This window comes from Hemicordylus capensis, chromosome 5 (assembly GCF_027244095.1).
Source record: "Hemicordylus capensis ecotype Gifberg chromosome 5, rHemCap1.1.pri, whole genome shotgun sequence".
Classification (NCBI taxonomy): domain Eukaryota; kingdom Metazoa; phylum Chordata; class Lepidosauria; order Squamata; family Cordylidae; genus Hemicordylus; species Hemicordylus capensis.
Window position 1 is genome coordinate 72,476,962 of NC_069661.1, and position 23,207 is coordinate 72,500,168.

Below are 23,207 nucleotides of genomic sequence, written 5' to 3' on the forward strand. Positions count from 1 at the left end.
GATTCTATCGCTCAAACCCGAGGTTAGTTCTTCCCAAGTCTGTTTTTCCAAATCAGGCCACTCTAACAGCTTGCTTACTCCCTGCCACACTCTTTTGGCTACCACACACTCTTTTAAGAAATGTGAGTGGGTTTCCCTGAATGTTTTGCCTAGCTCACTAGCTTTCTGTTTGCAGGTGATTTTAGGGCACTCTTGCTGGTCCTCTGGGAGCCATGGCTTAGTCGCATTAAGTGGTAGTACTTGATGGTATAAGCGCCACCTTGTTTCCCATAAATGGAAAGGGACTTTTTTCTCTTTAAAGAGAGCGATAGGGTGATCGAGTTGCAACAAGCTGGTCTTAAATAGAGAGGAGAGCTGGTCTTGTGGTAGCAAGCATGACTTGTCCCCATAGCTAAGCAGGGTCTGCCCTGGTTGCATCTGAATGGGAGACTTGATATGTGAGCACTGCAAGATATTCCCCTCAGGGGATGAAGCCGCTCTGGGAAGAGCAGAAGGTTTCAAGTTCCCTCCCTGGCTTCTCCAAGATAGGGCTGAGAGAGATTCCTGCCTGCAGCCTTGGAGAAGCCGCTGCCAGTCTGTGAAGACAATACTGAGCTTGATAGACCAATGGTCTGACTCAGTATATGGCAGTTTCCTATGTTCCTATGATATATTTTCCAATCTATATTATATATTTTCATTAGACTCCAATGAAAATCAGAAAAAATAAGTACTCATGTTAGTTATTTTCAAGATTTTTAAGATGATCATATTTTCTATTATTTTTATTCTGGCTCAAGAGGAAGCAATAAATTCAGTTCAGCAAATATTTTCCTCAGACTACCTGGACCTCACTTACCCCATGTACACCAGAATACTTGCTCAAAGGGCAATTTTTGGAGCAGAATGGCAATCCAACATTGTGTGTCTAGTTTTGACAATTCTTGATACCTCATAGGAAAAAGGAAACAAAACTCGCAGCTTTTTGTCTACAATGAACTGTAACTGAACCACCAGAAGTCTGAACACTGGGATGGAAGTCTTGATCTAACCTTACTAGCCACAAAGAGCACATGTAAGGATTCATTTTCATATGTACAGATCACAGTTGTGAAGCATTCTTCTTCGCTTGTGAAGTGCCCAGAGATCAATTATTTGCAAAGACGTTGTTCACTGAAATTGTTTTCTTGGCCAACATGTGCAATGATGTGGCCCAGATACAAATCTAGAATTAGTGTGTTGCTGGGAAGCAATCCATGTTTATGACAAACCCCCATAGTGTATTTTCTCTCATCTTACAAGGAGAATCTATATACAGAGACTAGCGGAGACACCATAGTGTGAATGGGTCTTAATAACGTGGGCCGCTGCACTTCAGGGGCAGCACCTTGCACCCCAGCCACGCCCCCAATGTCAGATGTTAGGCATGGTTTGCATGCAAATGGGGCCACATGCCCCATTTGCAAGTAAAATCCGGACAGCGCTGCATTTGCAGCATGGCCAGAGTGGCTCTCCCTGCCTTAAAAAGCTGTACCTGGGCTACCGCTGACCTCCTTCCATATCTGCATACAGAAGTAGACTACTATGCTTAGATCTACTTCTGGATTAACTCCTCCCATGTGAGAGCACTGTAGTCATCACATGTTATATTGTCTTCTTCTTCTTCTTCTTCTTCTTCTTCTTCTTCTTCTTCTTCTTCTTCTTCTTCTTCTTCATTACATTTATAAACCACCTCATCCAGAGGCTCTGGGTGGTGTACAACAACTTTTAAAAAGACATTAAAACACACAATTCAAAACACAGTGCTAAAAACAATATAAAAACAATTCAAACCATTTAAAACCAATTAAAATACTATTTAAAAAACAACAACACTTTGCAAGCCTTGCAAGGCCAGGTCACACAAATAAGTTTTTAGGGCTCTCTTAAAGGCTGACAGCGAGCCTAAACTGTGGATATCTGCCGGGAGTGCATTCCATAGACCAGGAGCAGCTACAGAAAAGGCCTGGTTTCGAGTCGCCACCAGACATACTGGTGGTATACATATATGCTGTATACTCTTGAGTAAGCTGATTTAGTTATCCTCTGTTCTTGGGGAAAGTATATTTGCTTCAATATTGTCTGCGGTTTTCAAACATCCCTGTTCAAACACTGAAAACTTCAGATAGTCTCTCCCCCTGAACACTACAAAATAACTTTTGATTACCACAACTCCTCATGTGGAATATATATATATATATATATATATATATATATATATATATATATATATATATTCCATAGTCAGTTGCTGTTGCTAACACTGAACTCCTGTATACCCAACTTGTGGCTCCATAATTACGTGCACCTGCTTGTCAATTAAGTTACATTCTTGTGGAGGCATTTGCTATAGCTCACTGCACTGGAGCCATTAACCCTCACCTTGACATCCGTCAGCAACTCGTTGTATATGCTTGCTTGCATGCAGACTATATAAATATGTCTCAGAATAGTAATTTGTTATCCTGAAGGTAGAATGCAGTAGCATGATTCTGAGGATTTATTACTACAAATTTCAGAACTATACTAACAGAGAGGTCTACTCTATATAATTTACTACTGGCCTAAAGTCTTAATTCTAAGAGCCCTGTGTAAAGAACGTAACGTACCTGAGAGTCACAGTAATTTATCCCAGTCTGACATTCCACTCCCACTGTCTCCCACTCTCCCAAATAACCCCCCAACTTCACCCTTTCTTTAACTCCAACAGACCTTCTTTCAAACCCCAACTGCTATTATTTCCTCTCTTCTTCCCTACTCTAGCCCAGACCAACTGTGAGATCTCAGACCTTGTGCCTTATCCCTCTTGGGGTGCCTTATCCTTCATGTCCCAAAGTGTCTGGCACTGCATGTGGCCTTCATGCATGTGGAAACCCAGAACTTCCAAATACTGCAACTCCCACGTGGAGTGTTGTTTACAGCAGGATGGATTGATTTAAATCATCAAGAAGGAGACCAATTTAAATTACTGGTTTAAATCAGATTTCCTCCCTTTAAAATTCATATATTTTCCAAAGAAACATTTATATTAATGTTTTCCTGTAATGGTTAAAATATTTGGGTCTACAATTAAATAGAGCCTTTATGCAATCTGAGAGCCTATGGCTATACAGTCCACATTGCTTCAGATTTATATCTGTTTAGATACAGATTTATGTCTTGCTCCCTCTGTACACATACAAGGATACTAAGGAAGATCACTGACCGTGCAAGCCTATGAATGTCTGCTTATCCCATTATTCAATGGGACTTACTCCCAGGATTGGTCTGTAATTATACAGAATTTTCCATAAGGAAGACTGGTAGGTACTGCGCAAAACATTGTTTCTAAATTTGATGGAAAGTAAACATTAATGCTGCTTGCTTAGTAGAATAATACTCATAATTTCAAAAAACAAAACAAAAACATACTGCATGCATCGCTCAGGTTGAACATGGAGCAGGTAGTTGGTAGGCATGAGGAGTGATTACCCATATGGGTTCCATTTCATATCACCCATATGGATTCCATCAAGGGTCCTGGCAATATACAAAATAGTGTCTCCTGGATCCTAGCACCTGGGTCTAGAAGGCCATATAGCCCCCGAATTCAATAGGAATCCCAGTATTATATTAATATAATACTGTGTCACTTAAAATGCTGAAACTCAAAAGTCAGATTTCCTCCCTCAGATTTCCTCCCGTCGTTATTTTTAAAGTTGGCACTGAAATTTCAAAAAAAGTATAATTTGAAGCATTGTTTAATGCTATGTTTATCTCTTACACACAAAATATTAACTAAGACAATCAGAGAATTAACCATTATATCACTGTGGACCCTTGTTTTCAGAACACTCCTGTGAATCTTCTTACACTCATGATTATTATGCAGTCATGTGGGTAGCAAGAAGTGTTCAGCTGGCCAGTAGCTGCTGCACAGGACTCAGACCTGACCTACAGAGACATCAAGTGATTTGGCTTTGGTGTGATTCAAGGGCAGATCTGAATATTAGAATCATGTATTAAAACTCTCTTGAAGTTCAGGAGGAGTTCCTTTTCTGAGTATTGGACATTGGTCTTGTCAGCCTAGGAGGGAGAACACAGTGCCATAATTGGGCTCAGATTATGAGACAGTTTATGAGATTATGAGAAAGGAAAGAAGACTTGATTTCCAGGACAAGCTTCATATGGAGCACATGTAAGAATACTGCAGATTTTGACATCCACAAACATAGAGGCTGTTCTCACAAGCAGTGAAGCCCAAGCTTTAGCAGCCAAGCCTGAGCTTGGCCGCCCATGAGAACCACTGGAATCTGAACAGATCCTAGCGGTGATGCAGTGCTAAACCAAGCACTGAAGTCTGGCTCTTAGCTGAGGTTATGGGCACAAACACACCCTTAACCTGGCTCTCGGAACCGTGTGTCAATATGAGCTGCTTGCAGCTTGCACTGACACAGAGATGACTGCCTAGAGTGCCTGTCCCCTGAGATTCTGGCTTCTGTTTGCACATGTTGCCGGGAACAGCATGGATTGTCATTCATGCTGCTCCCAGCAGTGCTGATTGTGTGAGTGTGTGGCACAGGGGCTCAGAGTAGTCAGAGTGGAAGGCAGGTTGAACCCTGCCTTCACTCCACCCACTCAAATGCATGCATGCATGCCCATGTGAATAGTCCCATTGAATAACTTTGTTCTCTGTAATAAACATAGCCCTCCTTCTAATCAATCAGCTTTCTAGGCACAGGAAACAAAATAATACATTTTAAAACTTATCTGCCTGAAACCATATTTGATGCAATTTTAGCAACTAACATCTTAGCAGGCGTAAAGCTATAGCTATCTTTGATGTGCTTAACAGCTATGATAAATTTATTTATTTCATGGGTAAAATGAACTCCCCCCCCCCGCTTACTAGCCGTTTCTGGCACAGTTCTGAAAGCTGGTGTTCAAGGAAATAGATAAATATATTATACAGATTATCTCTATAATGTACTCCATAGACAAGTGTTTAAGTGTAGAACATGCAATTTAGTCCCAAGGCTGAAGTGACAACAGAACCTATAGAAAGAGGGGGTGGGGTATCATTGTTCACATTATCTGCAGGCCTTAAGACTACTGGGCATATAAAGATGGAGCAGAAAGGTGAACTGAAGCACCATCCGGAGCAGAAGATAAATACAAACGGTTCTTTTTAAGGTCAAATACCAGCAGACTTTCTGCTTTCTTGTTACTACTTTCATGAAACATTTTGATCTTCATAGAAGCATCCTGATATATACTGTATAGCTATGGTGAAACTGGCAGTCACTTAGTGGTTTATTACCAACAAGATGAACATTTTCTCTCTTATTTAGATATCAAGGTAGAGTTCATTCCTCTGAATCAATGAGATATACATAGGCTAGGTTTGAACTGGTGAAAAAAATGTACTTGTGTGCCCAGGTACACAAGTCATTTCCATGATCTCCTTTCTGGCTGCTTCAGATGTTTCTCCAGAGTATCCTCAATTCTGGGGAGCAGCTTTTCAGGCAGGTCTCAGAATCCCTCCAACTGAAGTATAGTGTAATGGACAGCGTTTTGGCCTTAGACCATGAAGACCTGGATTCAAATCCCCACTCAGTCATGAAGTTCACTGGCTGTCCTTGAGCCAGCTACACCAGGACATCACACATAATGTTATGCATATGTACAGCAGATATGTATGCACATTTGTGTTAGAAGCCAACACGGGCATTGAACTTCTCAAAAACACAGAGTACAAACCATGTGTACTGCTTTATACATATTGAACATAACATGTGAAATAACTGTCTGTATGGACAGATCAACAATTATGTGTACACTGTACATAGATTGTACATGCATTGATTGTGATGTATGAATATGGATATTCTCTTCGCATATCTCACAGAATTGTTATGAGGATAAAATATGAGCCCAGCTCTTCATGGTCGTCTGGGTGCATGGAAAGCCCTATTCAGACCTGGCTAACTTGACTTTATAACCCAGGGCCAACCAAGGCAGAAGGAAAACAGCTCTCCTCCTACTTCGTCATTTGGTCAGCTGTGTTGACAGTATGGTTTTAAAGCAGCTCCAGCTGCTGGTGGCTGTCAGGACCACAGAGTCCTGTGGAAAGCGGTGGCAGGCAGAGTGGAGCTGCTGCATTGCTGAGAGCAGCAACTCCGCTGCTCGTACATTGCATTGTGGGCTCCCGGAGGACCTGGCTCAAGTTTCTCTCCTACCATCAGAGCTCTGGAGCTTGCCACCATGCTGCTCATGTGGGTGTGCAAGTGCAGAGCCCAGAGGAAGCTTGTCTCCTGGGAGGAGGCAGGTAGGAGCCTGCCTTCCCTTCTTCTTCTCCTGTTTGTTTGTGAAAATGACCTCTATATGTTTAATGTTGGGGCATACACCAATAATATACTTCATATATATTTTTGAAACACACACACACATTATTGGAGTATGCTCTCAATTTTAGAAGTCTATAAATATTGGCATCCCACTGTAATCAATGCATTTTTTTTATTAGTTAATCTCTCTTTCCCCCCATTTATCTTTAAAATTGCTAGTACCTATAAGTCCCTGTAGCTACACTGGTGGTTTTTTGTTTGTTTGTTTTTGTTTTTTAATCTATCCATCTCTATTCTCTCTCATTTGTCCATCTGTATGGTGAACTCTCAGGGCAGACATTTGTGTCTTCTTCCCTTGATTAATTTGTACAGTTTCAGCCACACATGGCAGAAGCTTAGTGAAGTGGATGGTGCATGTGCAGACACAGTGGGCTTAAAATGACACATTGGCGTGAAAAGGCAGGAAAAGAGCAGTGGTGTGTTCCTGTTATTGGAGGTGGGAGCGGGTCCTGGACAGAAGCAGAAAATGTTTTTATCACAGTGGAGGAAAGGCCAGAACCATTAAAGAAGCTCCAACTTGGGGGAAAGTCAGTCTCCTGTGCAACAGGTTCTTTCTACTAGAGTTCTGATTTGCGGCAGGCTTTTCTGCCTCTAATAATAAATGTCAAATAGAAGCTTCAGTGCAGAGCATTTTCTTCCTGCCTTTCTTTGCATATGTATTTCTTGCAGTTGATGAAAGATCTGCATAAAATTCCATCTAGCTTTAAAGAGGACATACACATTTTCATAGTTTCAAAGAGGGAGCCTAAAATAATTTGCTTTGTTGTTCTGCACAAGGCACATTCTGAAAGCCTGCCTCAAGCTTTTCCATTAAATTGTAAACTTTTAAAATGATAAGCGTAATCAGTGGGGAAAGGTCATGATGATTCCACTTTAGAAGCTGGATTGGGGGAGGAGGCACACTCACTCCCATCATTCAAATAATCACTACAATCTGGCTATTTCCAGTTTTAAGTCATTCCATCTTTAATTAAAAGCAAACTCATAAAGATCTCGGTTAAACAATTTGGATGTAAAATGTCTCTCAGCTTTGTTCTCATCCCCTTTGTTATAGCGGATTTGTTTGATCACACAGACATCATGCTTTTTGCTGTGAAAATGCCTTTCCCCCTGTTAAAGGCCAGAATATCGGCAGTGCTGAGCAGAGTCTGTAACTACAGCTCACACTGGTGTCAACAGCTAATTAATTTTGTTCCCATTCTCCGATTTCACAGTGCACTTATTATAGGAGTTACCATTGGTTACTGTGCCTTCATCCCATTATTCCCAATGCAAATGACGACTTGCAGCTTGAGAGGTGGCTGGTGACAAACTCTACAAGGTCTCAAGATGAGTGTGAAATTAGCATGTGTCTCTCAGCTGTTCCACACAAAATACATGATGTAAGTTATTGCCCTAGTTTCTGGGGATATGGGTAGACTTTTAAAGAGGTTATCTGCCACTACTGGAAATGCAGAGATGTTTATCCAAAGAAGAAACTAGGGCCATACATGGTGCTGTCAGTGAAATACAATGGTATAACCAATGCTTAAATTATACAGGAAGAGGTGGGACAACCTAATGAGATTCAGAAGCCCTACCCCTTGCCTCCTCCCATTTTAGATCAATAATGGTCACCCTGTAGTTTTCGAAAAACTGTAGATAAAGGGGACATCACAAAAGTCTCCTTTTACTCCCCCCTATAATTCAAGCACTGGAATAAGGACATATCTGCAAAACAGTGGCCTCAGTGAGCACTGTAGAACACAGTAAAGGTAGTACCTTTGAATGGGTTGCCCAACAAGCAAACTGTACCATCTGTGTTAATTCTGCAGTTAGCATTGCAGGGAACCAGCATAGGATGGAGTGACCTGCAGGGCTTGAAACTGATTTATGAATACATCAGGTCCCCAAATAACTACTGTGCACATGTGGCATCACACACTTCTTCTTCTCTTCCTCCTCCTCCTCCTCCTCCTCCTCCTCCTCTTCCTCCTCCTCCTCTTGGAGGAATATCTTATTTAAAGCCCAGGGACATTTTTCTATGGGGTGGTATATAAATGTACTAAATAAATAAATAAATAAATAATACATTTACTTTGTTTTATGCCATTCTCAGATTAATTAAACTAAAGGCATAAAAAGGTATAACATGTTATAAAATAAAATCTTACATTAATAAGGAAAGACTTTATCCAAAGTACCAGGAATGAGACATGCATTTGTGTTTGGAAAAGCAACTGGTTCTTTTCCTCCTACTCAGTGTACCTTTAATTCCCTATATTTTCAAGAGAGTAGGGAAGTTCTCAAGTGTCATGCTCACATGACAGCAACTTAAGATACAAGCTTTCCGGGGCCACTTTGCATGGCTTTGCCTTTTGGTGGCATTTGGGAAGGCCTTTTAAGATGGTAATTCTTTGTGGATGGGGTCCTCATAACTCATATCTCCGAGAACCATTATCATCCTAGGTCTCATATTAACTCCATGTAGATTCTTGTACACTTATTTATTTTATTTATTATTTTTATTTTTTACATTTTATATCCTACTCTTCCTCCAAGGAGCCCAGAGTGGTGTACTACATACTTGAGTTTCTCCTCACAACAAGCCTGTGAAGTAGGTTAGGCTGAGAGAGAAGTGACTGGCCCAGAGTCACCCAGCTAGTATCATGGCTGAATGGGTTGTTGAACTCGGGTCTTCCCGGTCCTAGTCCAGCACTCTAGCCACTACACACTTGTCTTTGGTAGACTACCATCAAAACCTCATTTTTGTATTATTGAACAAGGAATCTAATTTCTGTTAGACTGATATTTGTTTGATTCAAACAACACTCCATTTGAGGACACTGACTAGAAGGAGGAGGAGCAGCAGCAGGAAGAAGGGCAGACAGCTGCAGACATGGTGCAGAATGGACACAGAGGAACTAAACCTCATCAATTAAATAAAATACATGAGGGTAGTGGGCTCTGGGGAAACCCCTCCCAGTACAAATGCCCTCAGAGGGAGAAAGACAAGGACTGGAGCTGAGAAACAAATCCAGGGGATGTGTAGCCTATGATGATGCAAGTCCTCAAAGAAGCTAAAATAGAGCTGTGCTCTGTAAGGCCATGTATCTGGAGGGAATAATGCCTGAAAATATAAATGCTCACAATATAAATGCTCATATCAAATATTGTCTTGTGAGTGTTGGTAAAAAGTGGTTCCTGCACAACAGAACCTCTTCTGCAAGGGAAAACATTTAGCTTCCTTTACAGCTGGGCTGCTCAACTTCGGCCTTCCTGCAGATGTTGGCCTACAACTTCCATAATCCCTGGCTATTGGCCACTGTAGCTGGGGGTTGTGGGGGTTGTAATCCAAAAACAGATGGGGGGCCTAAGATGAGCAGGCCTGCTCTGCAGTGATGGGACAACTGCACCTTTATTGCTATAGCATAACAGTGGAAAGTAGCTGGATCTGACTCAAAATAAGCAGATGCCCATTTCTTATGTGCTAACTGGAGCAGCATATTTTATACTTTTATGGTTTTAGAGCCAAATTCCCTGCATAATGAGAAAATGTTATGGGCCCTGACTATGCAAGCAAGGAGCTAATCTGTAGCCTAGTCACAAAGCTGTGCATTGCCAGAAGCTCTTGAGCCCCACAAGTTACCAGATAAAACCGCTTTGCTCTGTCATCAGTGTGGATGCCATGATCAAATTACAGTAATTGGTGATATAAAGCTTTTTGCTAACAACAGGGGATCCTATGTGTAAATGTAATTAGATTTCTGGACTGCAGGATGTTTCTGGGATAGTTTAACCCTCTTTCATAGTTGGAAATATTAACCAAAGGAGAAACAACAGTTGCCTATTAGTTATGCACCATGTCATCAGATAATTCTTTTGACACAGTTAGCAAAGAGAGAACGCTGTACTGTCAAGGATGCCTAAAAACAAATTTTTCTAATTACTGTAATTATGATTTCTTATTTGGTAGAATGCATAGCAAATCCCCTGCTGTCACCATCCAGTATGTTTAGTTACTTTCATTTTAGAACAGAACACTAAGCTGCACTTACAAAAGCAAAATATAAAACACACACACTACTAATCACCCGACCAATGATAGGAAGCTGCCATATACTGTCAGACCGTTGGTCTATATAGCTCAGTATTGTCTTCACAGACCAGCAGCAGCTTCTCCAAGTTTGCAGGCAGGAACCTCTCTCAGCCTTATCTTGGAGAAGCCAGGGAGGGAACTTGGAACCTTCTGCTCTTCCCAGAGTGGCTCCATCCCCTACTAAGGGGAATATCTTACAGTGCGCACACTTCTAGTCTCTCATTCATATGCAACCAGGGCAGACCTTGCTTAGCTAAGGGGACAAGTCATGCTTGTTACCACAAGACCAGCTCTCCTCTCCTGCAATAGCTAGAGATAGTTCCGGTGGGAAATCATTAGAAGACAGCTTCCCACATGGAACCAGCCCCTGGGAGAGTTCTGTGTAACCCATGCAGCTGGTAGTTTGAGATTGTAGAGAAGTTCACTATGCTAGAAGTGAAGGTGGGAGTTACAATGGGGCTGTAGCTCAGTGGTAGAGCACATGCTTTGCATGCAGAAAGTCACAGGTTCAATTTCTGACATCTCAAGAAGGGTGGAGGAAGACCCCTGTCTGAAACATTAGAGAGCCACTGCCAATGTGTACAGAAACTATTAGGGGTGTGCGCAAAATGGATTTTGCATTTCACTTTGAGCTCAAAATGAAAAAGCAAAATAATCAAAATGTTTCATTGAAACACTCAAAATGTTTCAAGTTCGTTTTGAATTTTTCAGCCATAGTGAACAATGGGGAACTCAAAACACCCCATTATTCCCCATGGGTAGCTCCTAGAGACATTAGAGTGGGTTGGATGGTAGGGCATGATGGGTGCTACCTACTACCCAACCCACAAAAGAAATGGGCAAGTGGCCAATTAATTTTATTTCTAACCTTTCCCCCAAACCCCCATAGGAACTTATTGGGAAAGGTTAAAAATGTATGAGTTGAGTGGTGGGTAGCACCCATCATGCCCTACCACACAACCCACTTTGATGTCACTAGGAGCTACCCATGGGGTGTTTCAAGTTCCCCATGTTCCCTATGGCCGAAACCAGCAGAGTGCACAATTTTGCAACACTGCCTATAAAAACTCTGCAGAAGCACACAGAAGCACACATGAGATTTGCAGTCAGAGCAGACAGAGGAGGACAGGAGGCATTGGCTTCCCCCCACCTGGCAGCCAAAACAGAGACCAGAGAGACCAGAGCTGTGGAACTGAGGGAAGAGGATGGGAGGTGGAATTGGCAGCGGCTCCTCCCCCCATGGCTGCAGATGGAGCAGTCAGAGGAGGATGGGAGGGAGGAGGATGGGAGGTGGCAGTGGCGGCTTCCCTCTGGTGCCCCCCCTGCAGCCCAGACAGAACCCAGGGAGACCAGAGCTGGGGGCGGGGGGAGGAGGACAGGAGGTTGTAGTAGCTCCCCCACACCCAGCAGGGCAAAGAAAGGTAAAATAATTTTGTGCAGCATGCTTTGTGTAGTGCAATAGTTGTGTGTGTGTGTGTGTGTGTGTGTGTGTGTGTGTGTGTGTGTGTGTGTGATGTATGCACATTGACTTGAGGCTGCTGCCCAGGACAAAACTCTTTCTGCTCACTGATTAAAAAAATTAGAGGGAACACTGGTTGGGAAACCCTGATTTGGGATGTGCCAAAACAAGAATCAGAAGATCACGTGCGCAGAGACCATGTGTATGCCAGTGTCCAGCACAGGGCAGCTGGGAGACACCCCACCGGTGCACAGTTAATCCTGGGGGGAACGCCAGGAGTACTGGGATGGTGGTAATTGGGAGAGGATCAGGTATGGACCTGCTCTCCTCTACTTTAAAGGGGTTGGGGATGCCCTCATTTTTAAAGAGAGGTGCCCCACAATTCAGCTTCTGAATTGCATTTTGACACATCCCTACCCCTGGTATACAGTACTGGAAGTTGCATGAAAGCCAGTGTTACACTTTCTGGTTTGTAGTGAATCCACAATTGAAGAGAATGAAATAATAGGACATTGAGAGGCATTTTCATGACTCAAGCTGCCTTGTTGACCCCAAGCATTTCATGTCATCTGGAGCACCAGGAGCCCTCTGCTCACGGCTACTCCAGTTGAGGGCAGCCCGACTTTTCTATCTGGCGTTTTACCAGGGTAGTTCTACCTTGGCAGGCAATTATCTGTGTGATCGCCACCAGGTAGCTAGGTTTCCCCTGGCCCGTCGCAAGTGGTGGCGAGAGGTGGGGGAGTGGCTGCTCCAAACTGAGAACAAGTGGCTGCTCTGCTGATAACAGTTGCTCCACTGCTGGCATAGGACACACTGTGAGAGGACTTCCTCCTCCTGATCCCAGTTCAGGACTCCACTGTGGCACCACTCATGTGGGTGTGTGGCATGGGGAAGCCCAAGACATCTGCCGCTTGTCTTCCCCGTGTGTCTGACACTTGTCTTTCCACAGGGAAGCCCAAGACGTCAGGTACACTCCTGCCTTCCCCCAACCCTCCTGAGCATGCAGCTGAGGTCATCTGAACTACCTCTATGTTTCACAAATTGCAAAAAAACCTATCTATTTGGCCTGGCCTTTCAGGTTTTTTAATTTGTTGTAAATTGTTTTTAATTGCTGTAAATGTTCAGCCTGGCTCTCCCAGGTTTTTAACTGTTTAAATGTTTTAGTTGTTAATTAGTTTTATGCTGTTTTTATAGTTTTGTTTTTAATTGTTAATTGATTTTAATTGTTTTATTTTGATGTAAACCACCCTGAGCCATTTTTGGAAGGGCAGTATATAAATCCAATAAATAATAAATAATAATAAGAAGAAACATGGCAGTAGCTTCTATTTATTTCTATGGGCCATCCAATTGCATGGGTGGTCATGTATACAAATTCTTCCTTATAACACATCCCACATTTTTATAACTGGGTCTTCCTTTTACCATGTTAATCATTGAGATTTCTAGCTTTTCCTTTTGTCTCTGGCTCAGAACTATTAACAATTACTTTTGGGAAAGCCTTCTGTATTTAATACCAGGGCCATTGTCTTTATAATGCATGGTGGTTTTGATTAGCAGCTATTTATGCCATTGAGGAGTGTGAGTTTTACAACACAAACTTATTCAGCTCAATGGAATCATTAATTTTCCATGTCTATGGACTGAGCAAGAGAATACATCATATAGAATATAAATGCTTAAAGATCTGATAAGTTTCCAGAGATGAGAAGAATTATTCACAAGCAAGCATGAAAAGTAGGCAGTTGAAGGTGGTCTTAAAATTAATGATGCATGGGTATGACTCCTGGAAGAGCTCCCCAGTGATTCTTCATTGGCTGTGACAGTACATAAAAATTTAGCCAACCAGAACTTTGTAATGTATAAATCCAGCCTACTCAGGTCTTTTTCTGGACTAAAAAATGCTAAGGGAACTGTTGAGGGATAGTAGGAGCAAGGCAATGGGTGAAGAACTGTACAGTTCTCATGGAAATTGGCACCCTTGCCAGGCTTCCATGCTGTTCTAGCTCAGCACTCTGTTTTTCACATTTTCTAGATTTAATGGAGAATTTGTTTAACAAAGAATTTATGATGAATTTTCTTTATGCTAAATCTTCAAAATATATTAGGAATGGCAATTGTCCTTCGGTCTCATCTAAAATTCTTCTATATCTCCTGGATTGATTCCCAATCAGGGCCCTCATTTGGAAGTCTCTAGATTTTGATAACTGAAGGAGATAATTGGCCCTCAGCCTTATAATTGGAGACTCGCTGCTTCTTCTGGGGCCAAGCCTCCTTTTTAAATATTCCCACCAATGGACTCAGACTGAGCGGGGGAGGGGGGGAAGGGAAGGGAATAGGTTTTACATACTTGAAAGGTTTACGTATCTTGAATGGCAGCCTAAAAACCTAAAAATGAAATGGTTATTACTGTCACAATGGGATCCAAATTGGTCGAAAGGTAATTATGGACATATACTTTCATGTGACGTATGTTTCATTTTTTGGCAAAAAGTAGAAGGTGTGAAACCAAAGACTTATCAGCACCCCCTCGTAATCACCGCCTACATTCTACATCCTCTTCTTCCGTCCCTAGGTTAGCCTTACTCACCTCTGGCTCCCTTGTGTGTGGGTGGGGGGAACAGCCAGCCTTTTTGCTGTCTCTTCCTTGACCCCCCTCTCTGTTTCCTCAGTCACTGGCATTATCATCACTGTTGTGCCTGCCCTAGTGACATATCTCCTTCCAATCATATCTTTTTCCAAAGATTTTGGAATACTTCTGCAAACAGCCCCATTTGATGGCATGGCCCTGATGATACCGTTAACTGGACTTTCACTGAAAAAAGCTGTGGCCACAGCAATCTATACCTCACCTCCCAACCCCTGAAGCCACATACCCTCCCTAAAATCTACCCATGTCCCCTTGGCAGTGGATAAGTCAATGGATACTCTATAGGCTCAAAAATGTTACTGGGCACAAGCTTGGGATTGAAGCTTGTTGTGCCTCTCTCATTACTGCCTGGGTCCTTCTTATCACCTGAACAATAATTGTAGTGTTGGGGGAAGGCTGAATCCATACCAGAAGTGGCACAGCAAGTGTGGTGCTTACCCAGCAGGTGTGGTGCTTACCTCCAGGTTTATGCTTGCCCCTTGATGTCATCAATAATGCAATAGTCCGCGCTGAAAGCCTAGCTTCTTTGGGGCAGTTTCACACCATTTCAAACATCTAGGGCTTCAACCAGACATGCAGCTCAGGTTCAAAAATTGCCCCCCATCTCCAAATCAGAAATAAAGATCCAGCAGAACCAGAATTAGTCAACTACTCTATCATAGATGCCACATGTCTAATGAATTTACATGTTTACTGCATAGTTTCATATGGTTGTACTATTTGTGTCAAACCTCATGCATGATTTTATTTCAAATCTATTAATGATGTGTGCACTGATATCAACAGAACTCTGAAACTGAACATAAGAATATAAGAACAGCCCTGCTGGATCATGCCCAGGGCCCATCTAGTCCAGCATCCTGTTTCGCACAGTGGCCCACCACAGGCAGGAGCTGAGGGCATGCCCTCTGTCCTGCTGTTACTCCCCTGCGACTGGTACTCAGAAGCATCCTGAAGTGAGACTGAGTTACCCCCCAGTGGGTTTTGTTACCCAGATAGCCTGTTTGGAGGCTCCCAGGAGCACCCCTACACCTGATTTGGAACTACAGGCTTATCGTTTCCTTAAAAAAAAAACTTGTTTTATTGAGGTTGATTAACAAATGTGTTGGATTAACAGGGGAGAAGAGGAGGGGGGGAGGCCACAGTGCTGACCTGTCAACATCAGGGAGGCTAAATATGAAATAAGGAAACGGTTGGGGTGCCAGTTTGTTACCCCAGAAGATCCCTACCTTGAACAGCTCTTGGGTGGGGATGCAGTTTTATTTTTATTTTATTTTATATCCTGCTCTTCCTCCAAGGAGCCCAGAGCCAGCATAGTGTAGTGGTTAGAGTGCTGGACTAGGACCAGGAAGACCCGAGTTCAAATCCCCATTCAGCCATGAAACTAGCTGGGTGACTCTGGGCCAGTCACTTCTCTCTCAGCCTAACCTACTTCACAGGGTTGTTGTGAGAAGAAACTCAAGTATGTAGTACACTGCTCTGGGCTCCTTGGAGGAAGAGCGGGATAGAAATGTAATAAATAAATAAATAATAAATACATACTTAGGTTTCTCCTCACATCAACCCTGTGAAGTATGTTAGGCTGAGAGAGAAGTGACTGGCCCAGAGTCACCCAGCTAGTTTCATGGCTGAATGGGGATTTGAACTCAGGTCTCCCCGGTCCTAGTCCAGCACTCTTACCACTACACCACGGAGGGTGGGGCGTGCTAGGGAGTTGCTAGCGCGGGGAGGGGGGCTCAGAGGCAGCTACAGCACTATGCTGGGGGAGGAAAGGTAGGAAGGGTACTATACATGATTGACAGGGACCAGAGCCCAGGTGGCATGGGGACCAAGGGTGTGTCTTCACCAGACAGCTGCATGAGCGGGTCTGCTTCTGCTTTGGAGTGCACACGCGCACCATGCTCCGTGCCTGGCAGGGACCTGCCCCTCCTTGCTTTCTGGGTGGAGGGGAGGGTGGCTGTGTGCTCTGGAAGGGATTTGGGGCAGGCAGGGGCATTAAGCAAACTTAGCAACCAGAGCAATAATCCCCCCAAAGAAACACATTTAATGGATAAACCTCCAAGGACAAGGAAGGATGCCATCCAACAGAATTGGCGAAACTTCTGCAACCACCAATGGGGGAGGCGCACAAACATCCGACAGTGAAAAAGGGCCACACCTCCCTTCCCACCTCCCCTCGACAGAAACATTCACAACAAACACATTTGATAGGGTTAAGAGTGCGAATTCCCAGTTTGCAACAGTGTTTTGCTCTGTTTTCCGTTGTCGCTAGAAACAGGCAAGTTCTCCCCACCACCACCACCACCACCACTTCTTCACAGAAACATTAAACTAAAGAACAAAATTAAACATGAGTCTTTTGCAAGGTTTCCCCCCCCCTCCTCCTTCTAGCAGTTTAAATATTTTCCTTTAAGTGCAAATTCTCAACGTCTGATGCCAGAAAACAGCTGTGGTGTTACTAGTACCCGAGAGGGGGAGGAACACAGGGAGGGGGAGAGGAACCAAACCGGGGTGGTGGTGGTGGCCGGGGACTTTAAAAAATGGAATACTTTTGGTCCGGCTTTCTTTTTAAAAGATCACAAAATAAAAAGTTTGTTTTCTTTTGTTTAATTCAAAAGGGTGGGGTGGAACGATTTCTGCTTCTTCTTTTTTTAAAGGAAGGAGAGAGAGAGAAAAGATTCAGGTGGTTTTGGAGCCGAATCTGACAATCTGCCGGTTGCGATCCTCTCTGGTTCAGAACAAGTTGGAGCTGCAGCTGGCCTGTGGTTCCTTTATTTAGCCATGGCCTTGATAGCAACAGCAGCTTCCTCAGTCATTGCAGACAGCATGGTGACCAGGATCTCTTTGTCTCTCTAAACCCACGGGATCATGAGTTCACCATTCGGTTCACATGAGCTAACTCATGTGGTATGTCACTTGGCACACAGCTTAGGAAAGGTGACTCTCGGTCATGTTAACCCATGACTGCGGGAGGACTTCCCTCTGCTTGCCTCCCCGATTCCAACCCAAGTGAGGAAGCCAGAGTAACAAGAGTTAACTGCTGTTCTTCTAAAGAACTAGGCAAATGCTCTCCCCCTATGTTGGCACACAGGATCAGTTCAAGCTTATTACATCCACAGGGTGGAATAAGATAAGAGGTTACAGGCACATCTCCTTCTCTAACACAAGTGTTAATGGCTGGCTTGGGGCACGGGAGGCATAATTGTTAAAACATTCCTGGACACTCCCAAGGTCCTTCCTGACCGCAAGATAAGCTCTGATGTGCCCATTTCATTCCACCCTACACAGGTTCCTTAAACTATTCACCTCATTATGCTGGTAGAAGCACACCCAGCAAAGTTTGAAATGGACACAGTGACCTCTTTTGTCTGTCACTGTTGTCACCCTTTCTGACAGAAAAGTGTGGTTAGCAATCTGCCTCAGGGCAAGATGTTGTCTCTTTCTAGCCAGTACATAATCAATCTGTGTGTCTCTTCCTTGGATTCACTAGTTGTGTGTTTGTGCGTTTGGTCATTAGCTACACCATCTTACTCTGCCTGGACTCTTGTTCCTATCCTGCTTGTCGCCCCCAGATTGGCTCTGCTTCCAAGCCTAATCTGTGCAGCATATTTGGCTGCAAAGATACAGGTCTCCCGAGATCAAACCCTCTTGAAATTTTGCCTGGTTCTTGGATCTTTCTGTGGCATTTGGATCCCCATTCCTGCCTTTTGCCTTTCTGCCTGTTCTGGAGGAAAGAGGTCCCTTGACATCAGTCAAGCTACAATGGCCCACACAGACAGACTTAGCTATACTAATCTCTGCTCTAAAGCCTTTGGCTCCCCTCTTCTGCTTTCTTTGAATCGAAAGCTGTTCTCATTTCTCTGGTCAGATTTCAGTGGATTTAATTCAGATTTCAAGCCAAAATGCCTCTCTGTGAGCTTCAATTTAGTCCTACTGATTTATTAACTTTGTTAGTTTTGTTAGATACAGGTGAAACTCGGAAAATTAGAATATTGTGCAAAAGTCCATTAATTTCAGTAATGCAAATTAAAAGGTGAAACTGATATATGAGACAGACGCATTACATGCAAAGCGAGATAAGTCAAGCCTTAATTTGTTATAATTGTGATGATCATAGCATACAGCTCATGAAAACCCCAAATCCACAATCTCAGAAAATTAGAATATTACATGGAACCAAGAAGACAAGGATTGAAGAATAGAACAATATCGGACCTCTGAAAAGTATAAGCATGCATATGTATTCAGTACTTGGTTTGGGCCCCTTTTGCAGCAATTACTGCCTCAATGCGGCGTGGCATGGATGCTATCAGCCTGTGGCACTGATGAGGTATTATGGAAGACCAGGATGCTTCATTAGCGGCCTTCAGCAATTCTGCATTGTTATGTCTCTCATCCTTCTCTTGGCAATGCCCCATAGATTCTCTATGGGGTCAGGTCAGGTGAGTTTGCTGGCCAATCAAGCACAGTACACTGTATACTTTTCAGAGGTCCAATATTGTTCTATTCTTCAATCCTTGTCTTCTTGGTTCCATGTAATATTCTAATTTTCTGGGATTGTGGATTTGGGGTTTTCATGAGCTGTATGCCATGATCATCACAATTATAACAAATTAAGGCTTGACTTATCTCGCTTTGCATGTAATGCGTCTGTCTCATATATCAGTTTCACCTTTTAATTTGCATTACTGAAATTAATGGACTTTTGCACGATATTCTAATTTTCCGAGTTTCACCGGGAAGAGAACTTCTTCTTTGCTATGAACCCTACCACCCATTGAGATAATCAGGAGAGATTCATCTGCAGTTGCCATCAGCTCGTCTGGTGGCTACTCGGGGACGGGCCTTCTCCACTGCTGCCCCAAGGCTTTGGAACATGCTCCCTGCTGACATAAGAGCAACTTTTTAAAAGGCAGTCAAGACACATTTGTTCACCCAGGCTTTTAATTAGATACTGTTTTAATAGTTGAATGATTTTTTAAATAGTTTTAACGTTGTTTTAAGTTTTAAATTGTTGTAATGTTTTAACCTTTTTTTGTTTTGATTGTTTTGTTGTAAACCTCCCAGAGACTTGTGTTTTGTGTGATATACAAATATGTTAATAAATAAATAATAATAAAATAGACCCCATTTCTTTGTAAACAGAAATACTGAACTCATTTTGATGTGTGCATAATGCTGCTTGTGAGTTACTTCTGTCAGCAGTTGTAAAGTCAAGCCCAACAAGTTCTCTGCCTTGTCTCTCTGCTCTGTCTCTTTCCAACATGACAATTCCTTTGGGAGCCAGTGTGGTGCGCAGTTTAGATAATCTTTCTGGATTAAAGTAACCTGCGGAAGGGGGAGTTGGATTGCACCCACCTATAGCTTGTAAAGCCTGGGAGCTTACCTTTGCCAGATGGTGTAAACTCTGCTCAGAGATTCAAGAATTCTCTTTTTTTCAATACTTATGGGTGGATTCTTATCCCAACCCTTGGCTAACATATGTAAATAACAAAATAATGCAACTGGGCCCTTCTCCTTTTGAACTTCTCACTCAGGAATTCAATAAGGTGAAGGAAATACTATTTCTCCAGTTGCATGACACTGAACGTCAGGAACTAATGTCTTTGGCCAACAGGACTTGTTCCCCTCTGCATTTTGGGATTTTGCCACCTAAGAGAGATAGAGGTGCAAATTACTTAACAACGTCGCACTTTTCTAAATTTCGGGTCTCATTTGCTCAGGCTCGGTTAAACGTGTTGCCCTCTTCTCTTTTGGAACAGAGGTTTGCTAAAGACCAATCTGCTATGGTTTTTTTGCCAGAGGCGTATCTAGGGAAAATAGTGCCTAGGGCAAGCACTGAAATTGCGCCCCCTGTCCAAACATATGACACCCATCTTTCAGATAACTTTACCATAATATCAGCTCAAAAATACAAGTCAAGCTCGTTAATCTTTTCATATTTCAAAAACTATTTAGTAATGGATGTAGCCAGACCAAAAAATGCTGGAAAACTACAGTACAAATTTCAGTATGCTGGGGCTCATGAAATACCCAAATACTATGTGGAGGTGTACTTGGAAAACTAAAGAGAAATACCTGTCTAATTCTCTACTATGCATTGTAGCATCACTATTACGTAAGTTTTAAAAATAAATGGGAAATTTGGCTTTTCCCAGCTACTCTGAAAATAATTAAAGGATATGCAGAGTAAACTGTGTCACTGCTTGGAATATATTCTAGTATTTCAGAAAGATAGTTAAAATGAGAGAAAGAGAGCAAGAAACTCCCAGTGGGCCTTAATACTGATTCAAAGACAAACTCACCATTAATAGCCATATTATTAAGACATCACATTTAACTCACTTATCACAAGACGCAAAGTAAGAGCAAATGAATACAATCCTAGCTCATAAGCTTCAGTTCAGTATTCACAAGCCCTGATTCTCTGTACATAGTTCCAAACTAAATATGTGTACAGTGACTTATATTATATTATTTTTATCTGTAGCCCCTTTGGGGTGCTTCCTAAAGGCTGGGGGGGAGGTCTGCAAAGATTTCCCCTCCCTGTGCTGGCCTCTAGGGTCTTGCAGGGACCATTTGAGCATGTGTGGTGGCCATTGTTTAAAATGTTTTTTTTTTTAATGGCCACTAAAAACAGAGGCCATTTGAGCATGTGCAGTGGCCATTTTGTTTTCAGCGACCATTTTTATTTTTTTTTTAATTTTAGAGAATGGTGCCCCCCCTTCAAGTGGCGCCCGGGGCACGTGCCCTGCCTGCCCTACTCTAGATATGCCCCTGTTTTTTGCCCTTGTGGTGCTGACCTCCTGGAAACTGTCACCCATGTTCTGCTGTACTGTTCTTTGTATCGGGATGCTAGAGAAGAACTTATTTCCCCTTTGTTACTCAAATTTCCTGGGAGGTGCGAACGTTTTTATACATATTACTGTCTTGCGGATGTAAGCTCTGATATTACAAAAATTGTAGCAAAAAATTTTTATATTGCCATTAGGCTAAGGTCTCAATTAAGTGCTTAACTGTGGGAGCTGTTTATGCTTTTTTAACTAATTTTTTTATGAATGACTGTATTTTGTTTTATTGTGTTTTAGTATTGTTGTATTGGATATGTTTGTTATATCTATTTCTGCTGGCCAATGGCTGTAATAAAATTGATGATTGATGATGATTGCACCCACCTGCCAGCTCTGCGCACATGTGCCTCAGATTTGGGCTCATTGAATATCCATATGTAACTGGATATGTTTGCATGACCCTCCATGTGTCAAATCCAATGCACACATGTCCAGATCACACAGGCAGTTCCTGGATTGTATTTAGGATATCAATCATGTAGATTAAGCAAACTTATTACATCCAAATGAGGGCATCCAGCAAGACGGGATGGGCAAGAAGCAATCTGAATTCCTCACACCATGCTTGCCCTGCACATCATGAAGACTGTCTAAACCAGGCTACTATGTTGGTATGGACCAGAAAATAATTATGTTGCAATTATTTGATAACCAATAGCATATGCATGAAATTAAACAAATATAACAAGAGTCTGGAACATTAACAGCAGGGATGTACATGAACTGATTTTTTTGATTCAATTTCTACCCAAATCGAATCACCTCCAATTTGTTTTGGGTCTGAATCTCCGCCCCCCCCAATCACCTCAGGTTTGATTTGTACCCAAATTTCCAAATTTGAATCTCTATTGATCCAGTGCTCAAAAAGGGACTCTGCAGACAAAAGAGTGGGGTGGGTGGTAGTGCCCAATGGGCAGAAGCTACCACCCAAGTTTCAAGGAAATTGGGCAAAAAGGTGATTTTTAACAATTTGTTCATGTTCATGAGGAGAGCTGGTCTTGTGGTAGCAAGCATGACTTGTCCCTTTAGCTAAGCAGGGTCTGCCCTGGTTGCATATGAATGGGAGACTAGAAGTGTGAGCACTGTAAGATATTCCTGTTAGTAGGGGTTGGAGCCACTCTGGGAAGAGCAGAAGGTTCCAAGTTTCCTCCCTGGCTTCTCCAAGATAAGGCTGAGAGAGATTCCTGCCTGCAATCTTGGAAAAGCCGCTGCCAGTCTGTGAAGACAATACTGAGCTATATAGACCAATGGTCTGACAGTATATGGCAGCTTCCTATGTCCCTATGTGTATTTAAGCCTTTCTCCATAGGGAATAATGGGGATTTCTGCAGCCTTTGTTATAACTCCACTTGGAGGGCACTAGGGTGGCCCAGAGTGGGTTGTGGTGGATGGTAGTGTACAAGGGTGGAAGCTACCACCCAGATTTCAAAGAAATTTGGCAAAGGGGTGATTTTTAACATTTTTTTAAAGTTGGCAAGTCTTTGTGGCAGATTCAGGGCAAAAAAGAGGTTCTGAGGGCAGAAGAGTGGGTCAGGTGTTAGTGCCCCCATGAGTGCCTGCTACCAGCCAGATTTCAAAGAAATTGGTGAAAGGGGTGATTTTTTTTTAAATTGAAGTTAGTCGTCTTTAAGCTTCCCCCATAGGGAATAATGGGGATTTCAGCAACCCCATAACTCCACTAGGGGGGCACCAGGGTTGCCCAGAGCAGGTTGTGGTGTAGTGCACATAGGGTGCCAACCACCCCCAAAACCATAAGCCCATGGGT

At 42.8% G+C, this 23,207-nt stretch overlaps 1 protein-coding gene across 1 annotated transcript in view; it reads right to left on the reverse strand.

Annotated features, from left to right (window-relative positions):
- LOC128328161 (uncharacterized) overlaps nucleotides 1-23,207 on the reverse strand; it is an 85,658-nt gene that overhangs the window by 18,763 nt on the left and 43,688 nt on the right. The window lies entirely within an intron of this gene.